The sequence below is a fragment of the Oryctolagus cuniculus genome, chromosome 4 (assembly GCF_051225735.1).
Source record: "Oryctolagus cuniculus isolate XC-2025 breed Fujian yellow rabbit chromosome 4, ASM5122573v1, whole genome shotgun sequence".
Classification (NCBI taxonomy): Eukaryota; Metazoa; Chordata; class Mammalia; order Lagomorpha; family Leporidae; genus Oryctolagus; species Oryctolagus cuniculus.
The window spans coordinates 57,835,683-57,848,830 of record NC_142870.1 but is presented as its reverse complement, the minus strand read 5'-3'; positions in this window follow the sequence as shown (position 1 = coordinate 57,848,830).

Below are 13,148 nucleotides of genomic sequence, written 5' to 3'. Positions count from 1 at the left end.
GAAGTGGGATACACAGCAGACTCATAGAATGGCAGATGTCCTAAACAGCACTCTGGCCTCAGAATCAGCCCTTAGGGCATTCATATCTGGCTGAAGAGCCCATGAGAGTATTATAAGCCTGGAAAGCCGAGGCACTCTGGCAAAAAAAAAAAAAAAAAAAAAAAAAAAAACAAACCTAAATGAAAGTTCTCTGTGAATGAGATCCCATCCCAGCAGGAAAGAACGGGTCATCAAAGAAGGAGATACCTTTCTCTGAAGGAGGAGAGAACTTCCACTCTTACTATGACCTTGTCTAAATAAGATCGGAGTTGGTGAACTCAAGAGGCTTCCATAGCCTCAGGTGATTACTGACATCATAAACAAGAATGTCAATTGTTAAATCAACAACAGGAGTCACTGTGCACTTACTCCTCATGTAGGATCTCTGTCCTTAATGTGCTGTTCATTGTGAATTAATGCTAGAACTAGTACTGAAACAGTATTTTAAACTTTATGTTCTGTGTGGGTGCAAACTGTTGAAATCTTTACTTAATATATACTAAATTGATCTTCTGTATATAAAGAGAATTGGAAATGAATCTTGATGTGAATGGAATGGGAGAGGGAGCAGGAGTTGGGAGGGTTGTGGGTCGGAGGGAAGTTATGGGAGGGGAAAAAGCCATTGTAATCCATAAGCTATACTTTGGAAATTTATACTTATTAAATTAAAATGAAAATAAATAAATAAATAAATGTTACAAAATGTTCTCAATTGCTGTTTAGATATAACTCTACAGGCACCATCCAGGAATCAAATAGTGTTTTCATATTCAGGAAACATCTGTTTTAAAAATATTTTACCCCATATTATTCTTGTCACTGCAATGAGTTGTCAAATATCTTTTTCAGTGATGGTCAGTTTGATAATTACTTCTTAGAGTATATTTTAAGGAAATATATTAAAATAAAAATGTTCTATAGCTGCTGCCATCTCTATAGATAATTCAGTCTTTTAAGTAATATTTATTTAGCACCTCTACCATGCCAGGATCTATGTGAGATAAAATGGATGAAATTACATGGACAAGCAGATGTGATACCTGTGTCCTGTGATTGTTAGTATAGTGAGGGAAAATATAAGCAGAAGGTAATGCATTATAAAAAAATGCTGCAATATAGAACATATCTGATCATAGGGAAATCAATAAAGCATGTTAATTTTGTTGGATTATTTCATTCAGATAAATTAAAGAATTATCAGTTTTATTATGAGTTTCTCTGCTAGTGTTTACATTATGGTGTTCTGAAAGACACTACCAGGAAAGAGCTCTGAACTTAACTAAATGGAAGGCAAGTTTATTTGAAATTTAATTTGTAGTTCCCAATTTTTCCATGAAATACATGTGATAACCTGTGGTAATATCTAAAATTGAATTCATCATTGAATGGAAAATATGACATTATTTTTTCAAGAACAGTCACAATCTCAAAAAGTAATCAAGCAAAAGAAAGCTTTTAGATGTTTAAAATTAAGTAGCTTTATCAGAAATGTAATCACATATATCACTCTAACATTTATTTTTGTTTTCAATAACTTATAAGTTGTGTGATAAGCCTGTCTAGTTGAAGAAATGCAAAGTATAAATGGATTTTCTTTCCAGGCTAGAAAACAGAAATTTTTCTTTTATTTTCTGAAGTATTATATGACAAGGATTAATACCAGTGCAAAAATTACATCATGGATTTCTACTTAACCAGTTTGTTAAAATGAGTTTTTTACTCATTGAAATATAAGAACCTATCTCTGGCATCTTCAAACATTTCCAAACACAGGGAAGTTTCTCTTTGGATCCCTGTTTCAGGCTCAAAGCAGAAGATGGATACTTTTCATGGTGCACGGTTTCTTTTAAGTGGCAGAAGGACACTAGGTGAAGAAGTAAGTAAATTTCAGATAATGATAAGTGCTATAAAGAAAATGAAGCAGGATACAGGGATAAAGGAAACATATGATACAGAAGCTGAGAACCCATTTCAGATATATCAATCAGATAAGACGTCTCAGAGATGAAATCTGAGCGGCATTTGAGCAGAGACCTGATATTTAAAACCAAGTCTCTAGAAGAAGACACTTCCAAGTTTAGAAAATGAATTATATAAAATATTTGGTAAAGCATGCACCTAACCCCTATAGTTAACAGAAAGAAAGGTAATTCAGTTCAAATGTAGAAAATGAGAGAATGATAATATAAGAAGCTGCAGAAATTATCAAGAGATCATCATGTGATAAGTTGAGCATCCTAAAGAGTTTGTCTATCATTCTAATTTCTGCAGAAAACAAGATGTTTTCAATAATTTTATGAGAGTAATAAGATGCTCTGAGTTATAATTCAATCACCTTACTTTCAACAAACTTGTACTTATAGCCCGAAATATATTTATAGCTAAAAACCTTATTTTAAGAAGATATATTTATTTCAAAGGTAGATTTACACACACACACACACACAAAGAGAGAGAGAGAGAGAGAGAGAGAGAGAGAGAGAGAGAGATTGTCCAACAATTGTTTCTCCCACCAAATGGTCACAAGCGACCGTTGTGGGTCTGGGCCAAGCCAAAGCCAAGAGCCTGGGACTGGATCTCCCACATGGATGCAAGTAGCCCAGGTACTTGGGTCATCATCTCCTTTTTCCCAACTGCATTAATGTGTAGTTGCATTAGAAGCAGAGCAGCCAGGGCTCTAACCATTTCTCTGATATGGGATGCCAGTATCCCAAGTGACACTTTGACCCCATGTACCAAAATGGCAGTCCCAAGGCCTGTTTCTTTAAGTAGTTGAGTCCACTGTTTGGTTTTAATTTCCGTTCAAGTTCCTGAGGAATCTGAGAACCATACTGGGTACACATTGTTATCCTACATTCTTCAGGCAAAGTCTTAGACTCATGATCCTTAATGATTATGTATTTAAAGCTGCTCAACAGCAATAATTTTCATTTCTACTCTTTCTATTATCAAATAAAACTCACAAGACAGTTGATAAAATAGAAAATTATCTCACTACAAATTTAGAGAGTATTCTATTCTAATTTACACTATAAATTTGGTAGATATTATCACTGATTATTGAATAGAATAGATTGTAATTCCTAATGTTTTCTGGCTTAAAAATAACCAAATTCCTTAACAAATCAGTAGTATTTTCTAACGTGCAGGATAATTTTACAGTATGAAAATTATAATGCTTCAACTTAAAGGTTATGAAAAGTTTGCCTTCCTTCTCTGTTTTAGCTTAAAATATTTATAAATGACTAGCATCTTACATTAGAGTCTCAGCAATGAAATAGAAATAAGATAAATCCTATATTAGGGTGATTTTCTTTTTATTTTTTGGTCCTTAGACTTTTTTATGGAGAAATGTTTCACCACAAGAAATTAAAATCTCTTGTAAAGTACAAATATACTTCAGAAAATGAAAAAGAAGAGGAAAATCCTAAGGATAATAACTGGGTTTTTTTTTCCAGATGTCATGGAGTAACTGATACAGTAGGATGAATATATGATATTCATAATTTTCTTCCATTTGTAGTTTTACATTTGGCATTATGTGTATTCAACCTCAAAAGACAGCAGATATGAGATTTACCAAAGTTACATGATAAATATGATAAATGAAATTTTCATTTCTACCTCATCTTCACATATCACTACAAGGCTGCATTATAATTTAGTACATGACAATAACTCTTTGGAAAAATATTTTTTGTAAGGGTTAACAAAAATGTGATAAACATACCATATAAGGGCTCTTTGAAAAATTCATGTAAAATGTATGTTATCTTTTAATTCTGTTTTTCTGTGAACCTTTTGAATTCATCTCATATACTCAAAACTATTATACTAAGTTGAGAAAGTCCCAAATCTAGTTACATCTATTATTCAAATTTAGTTTGCTAAATTTGACTGTAATTTTAAATAAAAATGGTTAAATATGGTAGTGGTTAGAAAAATCTATCTCTCAAACTTCCAGCTATAGATAGCCATATTGGCCAAGGGGTCCAGCTATGAGCTCTGAAAACCATCACTACATTTGGGCTGTCTATAGCTAAAGACTGAAAGGAATACTAAGACAAACCCCTTTGTGATAATCACCATAGTTCTCTGAAAGCCAATACAAAGTCTGCTTTACGAAGCCTTGTGCTCACTCATTCCTTCTTCCATCCACTTCTTCACTTCTGTTTTCCCACAAAGTCACATTTCACTGTTGTCTGATGAGAATCTCGATTTTCTACAATTCCTTCTTCTTGTACTCTCTTGGGCATTTTTCCTAATATATTCCTTACATGTTTCATTCTATTTTAATGTTTACCGAAAAAGGACACTTAGGATAAAGTAAGTTAACATTTCAACATAATTTGATTTTAAAAGTTCTATATGCCATCTTGATGGGATTGAATTGGAATCCCCAAGCACGTTTCTAACTCTGCCATTAGGGGTAAGTCTGATTGAGCATGTGCTGAACTGTAGATCTCCTCCCTCTATTATTCCACTCTTATATTTAACAGGGATCAATTTTCAGTTAAATTTAAACACCTAAGAATAATAGTGTGTTAATTAAAGAGTTCAACCATTAGTATTAAGTAGTACAAAAAAACACTAAAAGGAATAAAATAGTAAGTTATCCCTCGACAGTCTGGACAAGAACTGATCAAGTCATTGTTTCTCACGGTGTCGATTTCACTTCAACAGGTTTCCTTTTAGGTGCTCAATTAGTTGTCACCGAACAGGGAGAACATATGATTTTCGTCCTTTTGGGACTGGCTCATTTCACACAGCATGAGGTTTTCCAGATTCCTCCATTTTGTTGCAAATGACCAGATTTTATTTTTTATTGCTGTATAGTATTCTATAGAGTACATATCCCATAATTTCTTTATCCAGTCTGCTGTTGATTCTATGTCTTAGCTATTGTGAATTGAGGAATCTCCAAACTGACTTCAATAGTGGCTTTACCAGTTTGTATTCCTACCAACAGTGGGTTAGTGTCCCTTTTTCCCCACATCCTCGCCAGCATCTGTTGTTGGTAGATTTCTGTATGTGAGCCATTCTAACTGGGGTGAGGTAAAACTTCACTCAATTTCGATTTTCCACAAGAGTAACAGGGACCCAAATAATTGAGCTCTTGCATGTTGCCCTTAGGATGGACATTCACAGAAAGCTGCAGTCAGAAGCAGAGCTACGTATTGACCTGCAATACTGCAATGTGGGGCGCTGGTGTTTTAACCTATAGACTATATGTCTGACCTTCATGTGATATACTTTTTATCTCATATATTTTTATTTTCTTCCATGTAGACTTGATTTGGTTCTTTTAAAGTGTTTCATGCTTCTACTTACCTTTCTGAACTTCCGGAGCTTAGTTACAGTAACTGTTTTGATTTTTTTGTCTGCTAGTTCTCACAACTTGGTCCCTTATGGATCTGTTTCAATTGCTTGCTTCTTCTCATGTCTAGGAATTATTAACTGGATAGCATATATTATGAATCTTCCTTTTTAAGATGGTATAAATTTTCTATTCTTGTAAGTAATTTAAGTATATTTCTGGGATGAATTTGAGTTTCCCGAAATAATCTGAAATTTTCATGCTACTTTTTAAGATGTATTAGGTAGCACTTGAGCGGTGCCAGATTGGGGCTAATTATTCCTTTCTAGTGAGGCATTACCAACTTCTGTTTACTCAATTTTCCTTGAATTATGAAGCTGTCCAGTATTCCTGCTGGGAACAATCACAGTTTCGGATCCAGAGAGCAGCAGGGATTGTTATTACCACTCCCTTAGGGGTTTCTTTCCCCAGACTGAGACAGTTCTCTCATACAATGTGTAATCACTACATGGCTGGATGCTTTAGGAAAAGCTGCAATAGATCTCCCAACTCTCTTCATACAGATCTTTCCTGTACTGTATTCTATTTTTCAAATTTGAGCTTTCTTGGTCTCCCTAAACTTTCAAATCCAGCTCCCTGAGAATCTTTTGGGCTCCTCTAAAATACATCTCTCTGTAACATGGCCCCCAAATATTCCCAGAGGCATACAATTTGAACAGCGCTGACACTCTCCCATTTTTTGTTACCCAAGGATCAATTTTCTTCACTCATTGATGTTTAAAACAAAATGATATTACACATTTTATCTGTTTTCAACTCTTTCAGATGGAAGAGTGAATCTTATCTCTAACTCCATCTTTGTTGGGAAGTTAATACTGTGTTTTTAAAGATGAGGAAAATACATTCGTGTTTCTTATATCATTCCTTTATCTTTTCTGCAATTTTAATGAGTTAAATGTTATTTTTGAATGTTATTAAAATAATAAATCAGCTTTAGTTAGAAGATGGAACTTCGATGCTCAAATCCACATTAGAGCAGTTGGTTAGGAATAATAAAACAGGAATCATCAAAACAACATCATGTTGTCATTGCTTAGTAACTGATGGGACCATGACAGCATCTCAGGCTACAGAAAACATGAATATTCATTCATATCACACCGTGACATCAGAACGAAGCTTCAAGGGTATGCCCTTTCCAGTCTTTTGACTTCAGGAAAGACAGTAGTGTCAAAACATTACCATATTGTGATAGGAGGCTCATCTGCTTCTTTCTCTCTTTGAAATTATTATCAAGTTTTGAAATGGGCTGTAGTCATAATACTGGATGTTGAGCTTGTGCACTGCATACTAGCAAACAAGCTAAGAAATCAATACACATTCAGCAAGTTCAGAAGTTACTATTTTGAAGTACTTTAAGGTCAACTACTCTTTCATTAATAAAATTTTTCACTATAGCATTAAAGATGTTCAAAGTTCTCTTTTCTGGGTGCACCACGCTGATCCGATGGCAGGAGCCAGGTATTTATCCTGGTCTCCCATAGGGTGCAGGGCCCAAGTACTTGGGCCATCCTCCACTGCACTCCCTGGCCACAGCAGAGAGCTGGCCTGGAAGAGGGGCAACCGGGACAGAATCCGGCGCCCCGACCGGGACTAGAACCTGGTGTGCCGGCACCGCAAGGCGGAGGATTAGCCTAGTGAGCCACGGCGCCGGCTCAAGCTTATGTATTACCACAAAAGTTATATAAGCACAGTGCTATCTCAGAAATTCTCAAAATGTGTTCTACAGAACATTTTTATAGAAATCTCCACATGTATCTGTTAAGGATATATAAGCATATTCCTGGGTCAACTTACTGAAACAACATATTTTGGAATGGTATAGAGGAGCTGGTAGCTTAAAATATATTCTCAGGTAATTGTAAAACACTCACCCTTCCAGTTGTTAGATTACTCTCCTGTTCTGACTTAAATGTGGTTCATTGGGAAGCATATCCTGAACAAATAGATTTGCCTTGAAAGATAGCTTAGTAAAAGGAATTAGTAGTTCCTAGCTCTGTCAAAACAAACACAAGTCTTCACACTTAAAGAGAATTCTTTCAAGTTTCTATGTAGTCTATGATAATGCTGTCATCACTTTATATTTTTAGGTTTGCATGTTCAGCTCTTAAAAGGCTGCTTTTAGTTTTTAAGTTTAATTTTTATAAACCATTGCTTACTCCATCTGTATTGGGCAGTTTTCTACAATATCAGCGCTGCTGACTTATCCATTTGACTTTAGAGACCTAAATATAGCATTTCAGCAAGTAATTATATTTAAGTAAGGGACATAAATATTCTTTTTAAGCCAATTACTGAATTAACATTTTTATTTGCTAATGAAATTAAAACTTCTGAGTTAATGAAACAGAGTAAAATGATGTGGATCAGAATTAAATTTTGGCTCCTTCTCTTTTTGGTTTTCAATGTGTAAAAAAATGACCTTATTTAGACAAGGCCATAATCAAAGAATACATTTGGAATTATATAAAATAAAATAATTAAATTGTTGAACCAATATAACCCACCTGTTACACAACCATCGCTAAGTACTAGTTTCTTATTTTAATGGATTGTATTGTAAATTTCATAAATATTAAGCAAGATGACATTAAAATATTAAATCATCATATAATGTATATCTAAGAACATTTAAAGAAAAAGGTATCTAAATACATTTATACAATTATATGCCTTCTTCCTGAATAATTGCTATTTGGTAAATGTAAAACACTTTTTCTCTCCCTCTCTCTCTTTCTCTCTCTCTCTCTCTTTCTCTCCCACAAACACACACACACACACACACACACACACACATATATATATATACATGCATTCAAGAATCAAAGATATTTTTAGATATACAATTAAGGTTAAAATTATAGACCTCTCTAAGGCCAATTTCAAAATTAAAATTCCTCAACAATGTTTAAATGGGATAGAAAGCTGTTGTTGTGGATTCGTTCTGAGATGCGGAGCGCAGTGGGGTGGAGTCTTGTGGCTGCCCTGAGAGCCCGGGGTGCCTGTGGACTGCCACAAATGTGGGGATCCTCATTGGGTGCGGATGGGATGACTTCACATGGGTTATTGTCTTGAGGTCATCTAAGTTCATCCCACGGGTATTTGGGGGGTGGCTGACTAGGCATTGAGGCATAGTCTGTCATGTCATTTTCACTGTCGGAGCTCTCTCTCTGCAAGTCATCAACTATTGCTTGTGAGGCAGAGGCCTGGAGTGACAGGCTCTTATCATTCACAGATTCATTATGTTTGCTAATCTGTGTGGGTTTCTGAGAGGGGGTATTTTTCCCATGTTTGAGCACTTACGAGTGGCATGCCATGCCAATTCTAGCCAAAGGAAATACATGCACAGCACTGCTGCCATAACAAAACACATTCCTAGCACTCAGCGGATGATTGCATTATGCAGGGAGTTCCCTATGTTAGACAAACACACAGCACTCTATCAGATTGTGAGTATGTCCTGTGCTTAGTGGGAGACTTCCTTGATTCGTTAGGTCAAGGCCATATGCCCACATGGTGTCTCCGGAGCATCACCTCTCTCGAGTGAGGGAAGATGACTTGGTTCCGAATTCTGGGATGATCAGTCTTTATGGTCCAGGGGACATCGAGGACCAGCATGGCTGACTTAACCACCTTTATCACATTACTAGCCTTTTCTCTGGATTGGGCTGATGCAAACGCAGCCTTTGAATAAGTATCTACCACTACATGGACAAACTTAAGTTTACCAAAGGAGTTAATGTGGGTGATGTCCACTTGCCAGAGCTGATTAGGAGCAAGGCCTCGTGGGTTCACTCCTGCTTGTTGTAGTAGCCTAATGGGGAGAGGGGGGCAAAATTCTTGTAAGAGTGCACTAGGTGTTTGCATTGTCTCATTGTTAGCTTAGGGAAAAGCAATTTTATGTTGCTTGTTGACATATGAAATTTTTGGTGTAGAATACAGGCTTGATCTAGGTGTCCGATGGAAGCTGTGTTGCAGAAGATAAGATGATCAACCTTTTTGTTGCCTTGGAAAATAAAGCCAGGTAACCCAGTATGTGATCTTATGTGTGAGATATACCATGGGTGTTTTCTATTCTCAGTTAGATCTTTAAGTGTTGTGAACATCTGGTCAATTGGCTTATCGGTCGGGTTAAAAACTACAAAAGGGATCATCATTGCTAACTGTACTGAGTATTTGCTGTCCAAAAATGTATTTATTGGCCCATCCTGGCTAAAGAGTAGTACTTTGACTATTGCCTTTTTTCTCCCAACTGTACTGATCCCCCTTGGGGTTCTATATGGATCTTATCTTTTTTCTGTTGAGGATTTGATCACTACTCCAAACAGTGAACTGTTGGCATCCATAAATGCACACGGTGCCACGGGTATAGATTGATAGCAGGGAAAGCATGTTTTGGATAGTCTATTTCTAAGGTTTATAACGTCTGGAGTAGCCTGTCCATTGGCAGGTGATTGTCAATCTGTCCTGGGAAATTTATCATTGAAGTTTGAAAGAGCATGCTATTCTGCATCAATGTGGATGGTTTTAATTGAGATGGGGTAGGACCACTATGTCTGGCTCTGTGTTAAATATCTTATTGGCATAATATCTTAAGTCCCATCATAAGGATGTCATCTACTTTATTAACTATTTTTAGGCTGTGCCAAGATGGCCACTGGCAAGCCAGAATCAGTTACTCAGGAATGGCTTCAAAACCCACCTGGCAACTGATCCTGCCTGGCAACAGGCTGTGATTGGTTAGGACATAAACTGCCCCTTGACTGGATTAGATGCCTTGGCTATATAAGCTGCTGTACCAATGGAAATAAACGAGTCTACAGGCTGCTCACCTCTGGACCGCTTTCACTCAACTCACAGGGTTTGTGTGGTGACTCCGCACCTCTTGCCCCCACCACACTCCTCCTCTCAGAACAAATCCACATCAACAGAAAGCTTCAGTGAATTTGTTAATAATGGTCTCACTCCCCAACATAGCTTTAATTCAACATCATTGCATGTAAATTCTGAAATGGGTGTTCTCATGCTGCCTTGAAATTCCTTACTCTGACTTGAATATAGTGCCTACATTTTTCTTTAGTTTTTGGGTTATTATTTGTAAATATCTGTATCTATAAATATCAAACTGAAAAGTCTTGAGGAGGAGTATGCTTAAATAATCCATTTCTAAATCATTTGAAGATCTTAAAAGAATAAATTAGGTATAATAAATTCTTTTCAAGTTTATGAACATTTTAATTTAATAAAATGTTTGCCTGCCTATGCCTTTGAATTTCTCAAATAGGTTACTAAAATTACTATTATTAGACAACAAAGTAGAGTGTAGCAAATTTAAATTCAAACCATACATTAGAGAATTAGGGGAACTATGCAAATTATTTCACATTTTAAAAATCTGTCTCAGAAACCAGGAGCCATGTGTACTGTGCATCACAGATATAAGAATACAGATACTATATTGGAATTAGGTTTGGCAACACACAAAATAAATAAACTTCAAGTTATGCACTTAAGAAGATTCAGTTTACTTACTGTCTCAAATTAAAGAGGCCTCAATATCTCGGCTTATCATTCATGTGAGATGTTTTGACCTAGTCTCATCTCATTTCACCCTGTGTCAGCCATCTCACATTGCAAAGACCCTTGAATATACCAAATACAGTAATTCTCCTTTAATCTTGAAGAATATGCTCCAAGACCATCAGTGGGTGCCTAAAACTGCAGATAGTACCTAAAAAGCAGACATATGAATCATGAAACAGAATGCAGAGCCCAGAAATCAATCCACATACATACAGCCAATTGATTTTTAATAAAGTTATCAAGAACACACATTAGAGAAACTAAAGTATCTAAAGTAAATTGTAGTGGCAGAACTGAATATGCATATATATAAGAATGGAATAAAGTCCCTTTCTCTCACCATGTACAAAAATTAAATTAAAATGAATCAAAGACCTAAAATGGAAGACTTGGAGTTGGCATTGTAGCACAACATGCTAAGTCCCTGACCTGTGACACCAGAATTCCATAAGAGTGCTCATTTGAATCCCTGTTGTTCCAGCTCTGATCCAGCTCCCTGCTAATGTGCTCCATTTCAGATCCAACTCACTACTAATATGTCTGGGAAAGCAGCAGAGGATGGCCCAAATGCTTGGGACCCTGCCACCCGCAAGGGAGACATGGAAGGAATTTCCAGCTTCATGGTTTTAACACAACCCAAGCTTTTGCAGCCATTTGGGGACTGAACCAGCAAATGAAAGATATGTCTCTCTCTCTCTCTCTCTCTCCCGCTCTCGCTATCACTCTCTCTTACTTTCTCTCTCTTCCCCTCTGGTTAATTCTTTCAAATAAAGAAAATAAATTTGTAGATAAATAAAATGGAAGATTCAAAGCTATGAAACTTCCTATTGAAAACATACAAAAAAACTCAAATATTAGAGGATCCAAACAATTTTAACATAAGACTCTAAAAGAATAAGCAGGAAAAGCAAAACAAGGCAAATGGAACTATCAAAGTAAAAATTTTCTACATGGCAAAGGAAACAATCAGTATGAAAATATAACCAACAGAATGAGATAAAATATACTCAATTTATTTATCTGACAAAGGATTGATATCCAAAATATATAAGAAACTCAAAAATTTAACAACAAAATAACAGCTGATCTGATTTAAAAACTGGCAAGATTTCTGAGTAGATATTGTTCAAAAGAAGTATAAAAGGCCATCACTATTATGACAAAATGCTCAATATCAGTAGCTATCAGGGTTATACAAATGGAAAACACAATGAGATTTCATCTTACTCTAGTTAGACTAGCTATCATCAAAAAGACAGAAAGTAAGAATGCTGGGAAGATATAGAGAAAGGGAGATTCTTATACCCTGCTGATGGGAAAGTAAGTTAGTGAAGTTTCTATGGAAAAAAATGTGGAGATTCCTTTGAAAACTAGAAATAAACAATCACATGATCCAATAACCCCACTACTGTATATACCCAAAATAAAGGAAATTTTTATATCAAGGAGATATCTGCACTCCAATTTTTATCCTAACACTGCTCACAAAATACAGGATATGAAATCAGCCATGGTGTCTATCAAAATATTAATGAATAAAAAAGTGGTATGTATACAAAATGAAATATTATTCAGTTATAAAAAGAATGAAAATTTGTTATTACAACAAAATGGATGAAACTAGAGACATAAAATTAAGTGAAGCAAGCCAGAAACAGAAAACAAATCCTTCATACTCTCCTTCAGATGAGAAAACTAAGAATATCAATTTAAAAATTGAAAGGAACTACTAAACGCTGCAAGGAGTAGTATGAGACAGATAGAGGATGAATAATTTGTATCAAATCACAGTTAAATAAATGGAAGTTACCAGTGTAATACAGCATAGTGAGATAACTATAGTTCACAACAGACTCCTGAAAATTTTCTGAGCAATAGAAGTAAGAAGATCCAAAGTGTCAAACATAAAGTAATGACAAAGAAAAGAAATGTTAATTACCTGATTTGATAAATATACACTATATACACATATAGAAATGTCACATTTCCCAGTGGGAAGAATGGGATATCAAAGAAGGAGGTACCTTTCTCTGAAGGGAGGAAAAAACTTCCACTTTCATGATGGCCTTGTCTAAATAAGGTTGGAAGTTTGTAAACTCAAGAGGCTTCCATAGCCTTGGTAGCTCATGACAAGAGCCTCAGGTGATTA